The following is a 10,384-nucleotide window of genomic DNA, read 5'->3' as shown; positions in this document are numbered from 1 at the left end:
CAGGCGTGGAATCTTTTTTTCTTAATTTGTTTCCTCAATCCCCTACTTCATTCGGCTTCAACTGTAATTAACATTAATTTTTCACGTACTTGCTCGTCTCAAAATCTTAAAAGCATAATGGCGGTGTCTTCTTTTAAAATACTTTTTTGGTCAATAAATCATTAACAAAGCTAACCCAATTCATACAGATTATTGTTTGAATGGAACATATTGTAGTAACATTTTCAAAATGATTCTTTCCAAACAACTCAACGCCAAATCAAAACATCACTAAGCCAAAAAAAAAAAAAAAAAAAAAAGAAGAAGAAGAAGATAAGTTACTAAAATTAACCCTCTGTTGGATCAGGTTCTATAAAATATTGATAACCAATAAACAATTATACAACTAGTTATTGCAATAAAGTGACAATTTTCAAATAAAATAAAAGATTTTTTTCCCCAACATGTGCTGGATCTTAATGTCCATCGATGGGGTAACTCCCAATTAGATATAAGTTTCTAATAGTTATTTTATTAAAAAAATACATACAATTTTATATGTGCAGGGAATCAAATCTTTTTCTATTGATCGTGCCCTCTACCTACTCCGTGAAATCGATGACGACCAAATATATTAAATAAGACGTTATACTAAATCATATCACATTCTAATAATATGTGACTTATTCAATTTATTTTAGCGTAATGATGAGAGTGATGAGACTACAACTCATTGTCACGAATAATTACAAATCAATAATTAGAAATTAATTCACGATAAAAATATAAATCCACGTTCTTGTGAAGAAAACACAATGGAGGAATTTATCAAAAACATCCCTACCATAAAAAAGAGATTGCTTTCTAAATTACTTGTTGATATCGTGTGCCAAAACACGCGTACTTTGTGAAAAAGCGGATCCGGGATATAAATTTAATAGGTCCATCTTTTACAAATTTTAACCATTGAACTTATATTGTACTGTTAAAATTATAAGTTCAATTCTAATACTTGTTGAGATTTTAGTAAGTTTTACGTATAATTAAATTCATATACTACGTGTCGAAAGTTACATGTTCAGTTGAACCTCTAACCAAAAGACTACATCCACCCCGACTTTGTGAAGTAAAAAACTATATTACTCTCAAATATGGAGTAACAATACAAACTTAACTAACATAACAATTAAACTAAATGGTGTAACGGTTAATAGTTCTATAAATTTGTAAATATTCACAAGGGAAAAGATCATTAAAAGTGCATAATATTTCAACTAAAATTCAAGATAAAATGTGCTTAATCAGATATGATAAGAACCAAAATCAAAATTTATTGACATTTGAATGACTAGAATATGATTTTCCTAGTTAACATTGTAAAGAGAGGGTTCTGTATTCAACACGTTGTTTAGAAAGTTAAGATACTATTTAATGAAGAGCACAACCTCAATAAAAACATAAAATGGATCATGTATCTTAACTTCTAAAATTGATTTTTTTTGTCCTGAGGTGCTAATATTATTTTATGAAAAGATAGGAAAAACATAGGACGCCCATGATTTATTTAGGTACAAAATGCAATTTAGTCAATTTGAAAAAAATAGCCCCTTTATGAGATTAATAAAGAATTCAGTTAGGATGACTTGGTTGCTCGTTTTATTATTAAACCAAGAAACTTAAAGACCTCGTACTCATAATACAATGTATTCATTAAACAAAAGTGGAATAAAACCAACTTGCTTTATATTGGTATTGTACAATATAACAAGTAATTTCCTTTACTTTATTGCTTTGATAATTCATTAATTTATTGCGTTGCTTATAAAGTTGTTTTGAACCGTCCATAGAATCTAGAATTATTAAACATGATTTTTATGTGTAATTTACCATGTGGGGTACTCCCACTAAATTGTGGTGGACGGGTAGTATACTCTTCCATTTTTAATAAATAATCTCCGGAACGAGCTTTATCTCAAAAGTAAAATTTTTCGATGCCAATCTATATTAGTTGATCCTAAAGCAGACACGATTGTTAAGAAACCAAAAAAATATTACGTGGGCCAGGGGCGGAACTAAAGCGTCAGACGGGTTCGACCGAACCTAGCAGATTTAATTTGAATATTTTATTTGCTTTCAAAAATTTGTTAAATATATATAGATTAATAATTTAGAATCCAGTAACTTAAAATAATTAGAATTTCGAACCCATAAACTTAAAATCCTAGCTCCGCCTATGATGTAAGCCACTTGCATAATGTCCTAGTAATGTCGCTATCGAGCTGACATGTACTTTTTTCTGCTGCAATCGTTCAAATTGCAAAATAAAATAAACAAGGGGCCCTAGAGTTTGTAGTAAAATCATGGGAAGTTGATATAAAATTAGGAAACAATGGTGAGGTTTTGCAATTAGCTGGATTTGCCTTCAGTACTCGAGATTAGTTGTTGTATACTGTAATTTGCTATTTTTATGAAAAAAGACGAAGTGCCACCATTTTGATCAATGGATCAGAAATTATAATTACAAAAATTAAAAATATGCAAGTATGTCAAGGGTAAAAACTATGTATACTTATATTTTTCAATTTTTTTTGTGTGTGTCAAGGGGTGTACAAACCGAACCGGAAAATCACACAATCCAAAAAGCCAAACCAAACTGATTAAAAAATCCGACTAGGTTTGGTTTGATTTGGTTTGGTATTGAGAAAAAAATCTGAACCAAACCGACTTATAAATATATGATTTTTATATGTACTTTTAAGACACTTTTTTAGAATTTTGTTTCAAAAATGTCTACAAATATTTTCGATTCTCTTATGGTATGTAATATTTAGTTAAATACGAAGTGTTCCCATTTTTATTAACTATAAATAATAGGTTCTATGATTACTTTCTTATCAAGTGTTACTGAAATGTGTCAATCTCTTTGTTCTTCCATATTCATATGTCAAGATCTATTAAATTGTTATATCTTTTTTAAATTTGAAGTGGTATTTCGATAATTTAAAATTAAATAGAACATATCATTAATTAGCTATTATATTAATTCTTATGTTTAATTACTAAATTCAGTTAATTTTGAAAGTGTACATCAACAAAAAATTATTGTCAGACGATTAAAAAAATAACTATCATGTGTTACTAAAAATTCTCCTATATGATATTTTAATAGATCATATGTTTTTATATTTTTAATTTTTACTAAATATATATTTACGTATAAAAAATTTAACAAAGTAAGACTGAAGTTGTTGCAATTATTTATCTATTATATTGATTTTTATGTTTAATTATTAAATTCAGTTAACTTTGAAAGTGTACATGAAAAAAAATTATTGTCAGGCGATTAAAAAAATAACTATCATGTGTTACTAAAAATTCTCCCATATGAATATTTTAATAGATCATATGTTTTCAATTTTTTTAATTTTTACTAAATATATATTTACGTATAAAAAATTTAACAAAGTAAGACTGAAGTCGTTACAGTTATTTAGCTATTATATTATTTTTTATGTTTAATTATTAAATCCAGTTAACTTTGAAAGTGTACATGAACAAAAAATTATTGTGAGACGATTAAAAAAATAACTATCATGTGTTCCTAAAAATTCTCCCATATGAATATTTTAATAGATCATATATTTTCATTTTAATAATTTTTACTAAATATATATTTACGTATAAAAAATTTAACAAAATAAGACTGAAATAATATTTATGTAACAGAATAATCCGACAAAATTGAACCAATCTAAATCGTGGTTTGATTTGATTTAGAATCGAACCAATCCGGTCCATATACACATCCCATGTGTGTAGTATGGCATGATCGACCACTTGCACTAGATTAAATAAATACTAGAAAATTGGACTGTCTGTATCATGGGGAATCTCATTTATATCCTTAGCAATGTAATGAAGAAATTGGTAATAAAGTTGTACCACAATGTGAAATTTCTTGGATTTGGCTGGATTACTAGTAAAAGAGAAATCCTATCCAATTCCTGGGAAACTTCTGATGGAAATATCTTAGGGGCTTAGGCAATGAAATCTTTCCTGTCCATAGGAAATTTCTCAACCAAAAGAAGAATTATTTGTTAAACAAGCCTATCCAACAAAGGGTCCACTTTCATGTGAACGAATAAAGCTCATGAAATTGACTTAGCTCAAAAGGTACATGTGAATTTGCTATATAGTTTTTGTCGTTGATATGAATCAATGAATGAATCTATAATTCAATTTGATCTTGAACATTCAAATCATTTTTTACCCAGACCAATTCATATGCTCTTCCGTTGATATATTCATTGAATACTTACTATCTTCCATTAGTTACTGATAACAGAAAAGAACAGAAACGTGGCCACGAGGTCTTTCAAATTTGAAGGCATATCCCCAAAAAAAGAAAGTGCAGCTATACTGAAAAGACAATTATCTTGCTTGCAAACATATGTGGGCAGGATTGTGTCCGATAATATAATCATTGTTGATCAGCACGAAAGATATACGGCCCTGCAAAAGTGTATTACTTTAGGAATTCCAATAATTTATTTAATCGATACCAATTGTGACCCCGATCTCGCAGATATTTCAATTCCAGCGAATGATGACGTCATATCCTCAATCTGATTAATTCTTAACAAATTAGTATTCCCAATTTGTGAGGGTCATTCTAGCTATATAAGAAATCCTTGATTAATAATAACATTATAAGATAAATAACTTACTTCAGAAATTCCTTATGGAACCGTTTACTATTTCTGAATTTCAAAAAGAGACAAAAATAGCTGGAAATATTATGTGATTTATTAGTATTCTAAATCTTTGGTATTCAAAATATCAAATTCAAGTAGACAAAGAGATGGTTGAATCAATTTTTTTTTTGTTAAAGTTCAATTTTTTCAGAGAGCAAGGCAAATTAAGATTTGACATCACGCTTGATACAATCAATGGTTAATCTTTCTTTTTTTCCACCTAGTACTCAATATCCGCTTTCATTACCAGAAATTCGGTAAAATGCGATCACATATAGCGACCAACGTTGGTCGCTTATCTCAATATACCGACCAAAACGAGTCCAAACAGGCTTGGCCGTTATATTGGTAGTCTTTTTACCTTAGCGATCAAAGTTGGTCGCTAAGATAAAATGACCAAATGTTCAGTGTAAACAAAATACCGACCAACTTTGGTCGGTATAATATTTTAATAATATAAATTTAGCAACGAACGTTGGTCTGTATATTTAAATTACGATATTTTTTTAATTATTATAATTCAACAATTAGCGACCAATGTTTGTCTGTAAATTAAAATATATATTATTTTAAAAAATATATATATTTAACAATCTGGGTTCATAAGCGACCAACTTTGGTCGCTTATTTTTAATTTTTATTTTTTTTTTATATATAAGCGACCAACCTTGGTCGCTAATTTCCAGGATTTTTTTTAATAAAATCTGGGTTTATTAGCGACCAACCTTGGTCGCAAATTTTTAATTTTTAATTTTTTTAGATATAAGCGACCAACCTTGGTCGCTAATTGCCAGAATTTTTTTTAATAGGTTAGCGACCAACTTTGGTCGCTTTTCTGGGTAATAATTTTTGCATAAAATATCTGTTTTGGCAGCTACACCACCTGCCAGCATACCAAATTCCCTAAATAACAATATAATTCAACTCATAAACTACAATTTAAATACCAAAATCTCCACAACAACCTAACAACAACAACACAACAACAACAACAACACAATAACAACAACACAATTCAAAAAACACATTAAAACCAACAAATTAAAGTTCAATAGAACTAACAAATTAAACTAACAAAAATAAGTTAACGCTTATTACACCTAATTCAAAACCGGTTCTATTTGTCTAGTTCAAAGTATATAAAAGTCAAGGAGTGTTTTGTACAACATCATTATCATCACAATCTGATGAATTTTCATCAAGAAGACGGTATAGAGAAGGGTCTACTTGTCGAGGACTGGAAGAACAATCACGGGGAGGACGGGAGGAACGAGCACGGGGAGGACGGAAGGAACGCTCACGTTCAAGTAGATCCTCTGGCGATGACTCACGAGATCGGGGAATCGGAAAAGCTCCAGAAGCTAGGAGAGTTTTGAGCTGAGCTTGCATGCCAATGTACTGAGCATCTCCAAGTTTTTCTCTTTCCTTGGCCGCTTCTAGCTCGGATGTGAGCTTTGTCACAGTCTCCCGCATATCGGAGAGGCCCTCCCCATCAAGTTGCTCGCATTCCGAGGAAATCCCTATTCCTTGCATTCCACACTTATAGCGATGGAATTTCTTAGTAGGAAGCCCGTATACAGTCGCACCTAACGCAAGGGCACCTAATTACTCCTTCATTTCGGTATGGTGGAAGTGACATTGTATGTCTAATAAAGTCATCCACCCCTTCTACAAAATCCTCCCGCAATCCCCGCCGATAAGGATAATTCCTATTGTACATCCAAGTACGATGTTCCATCTAATATAAATAAAACAAGAACAAATTAATTTAGTTAATTCATATCCTAATCTTTTTTTAGTTAATTAATTTCATATCCTAAAATTTCAATTCATATCCTAAATTTTCAATTTATAAACTAAAAGTTCATTTATAAAAGTTCAATTCATGAATTAAAAGTTCAATTCATATCCAAAAAGTTCAATTCACTGGATTCCATCTTCTCCACTCCACTGATTTTCACCTTCCATACCAATTTGTGCCATTGTATCTTCCGAAATACGCTTTCAATAAAAAAACCCAACCAAACCACGTCCGAATGATCTGAAATTTTACACACACATCCCAAATGACACAACGAAGCTACTGCAACTCTCGGAATTCCATTCCGACCCCCGGATCAAAATCTCACATACCAACCGGAAATCTCCAAAATATCAACTTCGCCAATTCAAGCCTAATTCTACTCCGGACCTCCAAAACCCATTCCGATCACACTCCTAAGTCACAAATCACCTCCCGAAGCTAACCGAACCATCAGAACTCACATCCGGGCCCTCTAACACATAAGTCAACATCCGGTTGACTTTTCCAACTTAAGCTTTCTTAAAAGAGACTAAGTGTCTCAAACCTCACCAAAACTAATCTGGATTCAATCCGACCAACCCGATGCCTCAAAACACAGATGAACAAAGCAAATAGGAGCAGATATGGGGGAAACGAAGCGGTAACTCATGAGACGACCGGCCGGGTCGTCATATCCTCCCCAACTTAAATAAATGTTGTCCTCGAACGAGTCAAGAAACATACCTGAAGGCTCAAACAGGTGAGGATATCTGCTTCGCATCTCCCGCTCGGTCTCCCAGGTGGCCTCCTCCACGGGCCGACCTCTCCACTGCACCTTTACTGAAGCTATATCCTTTGATCTCAATTTCCGAACCTGACACTCCAAAATAGTTGCTGGCTCCACATCGTAAGTCAAATCACCCTCCAACTGAACCGTGCTGAAATCCAGGACATGGGACGGATCTCCAATATACTTTCGGAGCATAGAAACATGGAAAACCGGATGCACACTCGACAAGCTGGGTGGCAAAGCAAGCTCATAAGCCACCTCCCCAATCCTCCGAAGTACCTCACAAGGCCCAATGAACCGCGGACTCAACTTCCCTTTCTTCCCGAATCTCATAACACCCTTCGTGGGCGAAACCTTCAACAGGACCTTCTCACCAACCATGTAAGACACATCTCGAACCTTCCTGTCAGCATAATTCTTTTGCCTCGACTGCGCTGTACGAAGCCTCTCCTGAATTACCTTTACTTTATCTAAAGCATCCTGCACCAGATTTGTCCCCAATAGCCTAGCCTCACCGAGCTCGAACCAACTAACGGGAGATCTATACCGTCTCTCGTACAAAACCTCATATGGAGCCATCTGGATACTCGACTGGTAGCTGTTGTTGTAAGCAAACTCTGCAAGCGGTAGAAACTGATCCCATGACCCTCCAAAGTCAATAACACAAGCGCGTAGCATATCCTCCAATATCTGAATGGTGCGCTCGAACTGCCCGTCCGTCTGAGGGTGAAAAGCTGTGCTCAACTGAACCTGAGTACCCAACTCTCGCTGAACAGACTTCCAAAACTGGGAAGTAAACTGAGTGCCCCGATCTGAAATGATGGAAACTGGGACACCATGCAACCAAACAATCTCCCGAATATATATCTCTGCCATCCGCTCTGAAGAATAAGTGGTACAAATAGGAATGAAGTGCGCGGACTTGGTCAGCCTATCCACAATCACCCAAATAGCATCGAACTTCTTCAAAGTCCGAGGAAGTCCAACAACAAAATCCATAGTGATCCTCTCCCACTTCCACTCAGGAATAACCATCTGCTGAAGCAAGCCACCCGGTCTCTGGTGCTCATATTTCACCTGCTGACAGTTGAGACACCGAGCTACAAATCCCACAATATCTTTCTTCATCCTCCGCCACCAGTAATGTTGTCTTAGATCCTGATACATCTTCGCGGCTCCTGGATGAATAGAATACCGCGAGCTATGGGCCACCTCCAGAATCAACTCCGAAGCCCATCCACATTTGGCACACAAATTCGGCCCTGCATCCTCAATACTCCATCATCTCCAATAGACACATCTCTAGCATCATCATGCTGAACTCTGTCCCTAAGAACAAGCAAGTGTGGATCATCATACTGGCGCTCTCTGAAGCGCTCATATAGGGAAGACCGAGAAATCACACAAGCCAATACCCGACTGGGCTCCAAAATATCCAACCTCGCGAACCGATTGGCCAAGGCTGAACATCAACCGCAAGAGGTCTCTCCCCAACTAGAATATATGCCAAACTCCCCATACTCACTGCCTTTCGGCTTAAAGCATCGACCACCACATTGGCTTTCCCCGAATGGTACAATATGGTGATATCATAATCCTTAAGCAACTCCAACCATCTGCGCTGCCTTAAATTAAGGTCCTTTTGCTTGAACAAATGCTAAAGATTGCGAAGATTAGTGAATACCTCACAAGATACGCCATACAAGTAATGCCTCCAAATCTTCAACGCATGAACTATGGCAGCCAACTCCAAATCATGAACGGGGTAGTTCTTCTCATGGGGCTTCAACTGACGAGAAACATAAGCAATAACTCTACCCTCCTGCATCAACACACAACCAATCCCTACTCTCGAAGCATCACAATACACTGTGTATGAACCTGAAGCTGATGGCAAAACCAATACTGGAGCTGTGGTCAAAGCTGTCTTGAGCTTCTGGAAGCTCTCCTCACACTCGTCCGACCATACAAATGAAGCACCCTTCTGAGTCAACTTGGTCAAGGGCGATGCGATAGATGAGAATCCTTGAACAAACCGACGATAGTAGCCTGCCAAACCAAGAAAACTACGAATCTCAGTAGCTGAGGACGGTCTGGGCTAACTCTGAACCGCCTCTATCTTCTTCGGGTCAACCTGAATACCCTCACTGGACACCATGTGCCCCAAGAATGCCACTGAACTGAGCCAAAATTCACACTTGGAGAACCTTGCATAAAGCTTCTCCTCCCTCAATCTCTGCAATAGAATCCTCAAATGCTCCGCGTGCTCCTCCTCACTATGCGAATATACCAGGATATCATCAATGAAAACTATAACAAATGAATCAAGATAAGGCCGGAACACGCTGTTCATCACATGCATGAACGCTGCTGGGGCATTGGTCAACCCGAAAGACATAACCAGGAACTCATAGTGACCATATCTGGTCTTGAAGGCCGTCTTAAGAATATCCGAATCTCTGATCTTCAACTGGTGATAACCCGAACGGAGATCAATCTTGGAGAATACCCTCGCTCCTTGAAGCTGGTCGAATAAATCATCAATGCGAGGCAAAGTACTTGTTCTTCACTGTTACCTTGTTCAATTGCCTATAATCGATGCACATTCTCATATTGCCATCCTTTTTCTTCACAAACAGAACTGTCGCAACCCAAGGTGACACACTAGGTCATATGAATCCCTTATCAAGGAGTTCCTGAAGCTGCTCCTTTAACTCCTTCAACTCCGTTGGTGCCATACGATACGGCGGAATAGAAATGGGCTGAGTGCTAGGCACCAGGTCAATACCAAAATCAATATCCCTGTCCGGGGGCATGCCCGGCAGGTCTGCAGGAAATACATCAGGGAAATCCCTCACAACTGGGACATAATCAATACTGGGAGTCTCAGCTCCAACATCCCTCACAAAAGCCAAATACGATAGACAACCCTTCCCAACCATACGCTGGGCTTTTAAGAAAGGGATCACTCTACTAGGAACATATTCAGTCACGCCACGCCACTCAATCCGTGGCACACCCGGTATAGCCAATGTGACTGTCTTGGCATGACAATCTAGAATAGCGCGGCACGGAGAT

At 36.2% G+C, this 10,384-nt stretch overlaps 1 pseudogene; it reads right to left on the bottom strand.

The window, feature by feature from the left end:
- LOC109230522 lies at positions 9,495–9,912 on the bottom strand (annotated as a pseudogene).

Source organism: Nicotiana attenuata, chromosome 7, assembly GCF_001879085.1.
Source record: "Nicotiana attenuata strain UT chromosome 7, NIATTr2, whole genome shotgun sequence".
Classification (NCBI taxonomy): domain Eukaryota; kingdom Viridiplantae; phylum Streptophyta; class Magnoliopsida; order Solanales; family Solanaceae; genus Nicotiana; species Nicotiana attenuata.
The sequence above is the reverse complement of the archived record's forward strand: the minus strand, read 5'-3'. Positions and strand labels throughout refer to the sequence as shown.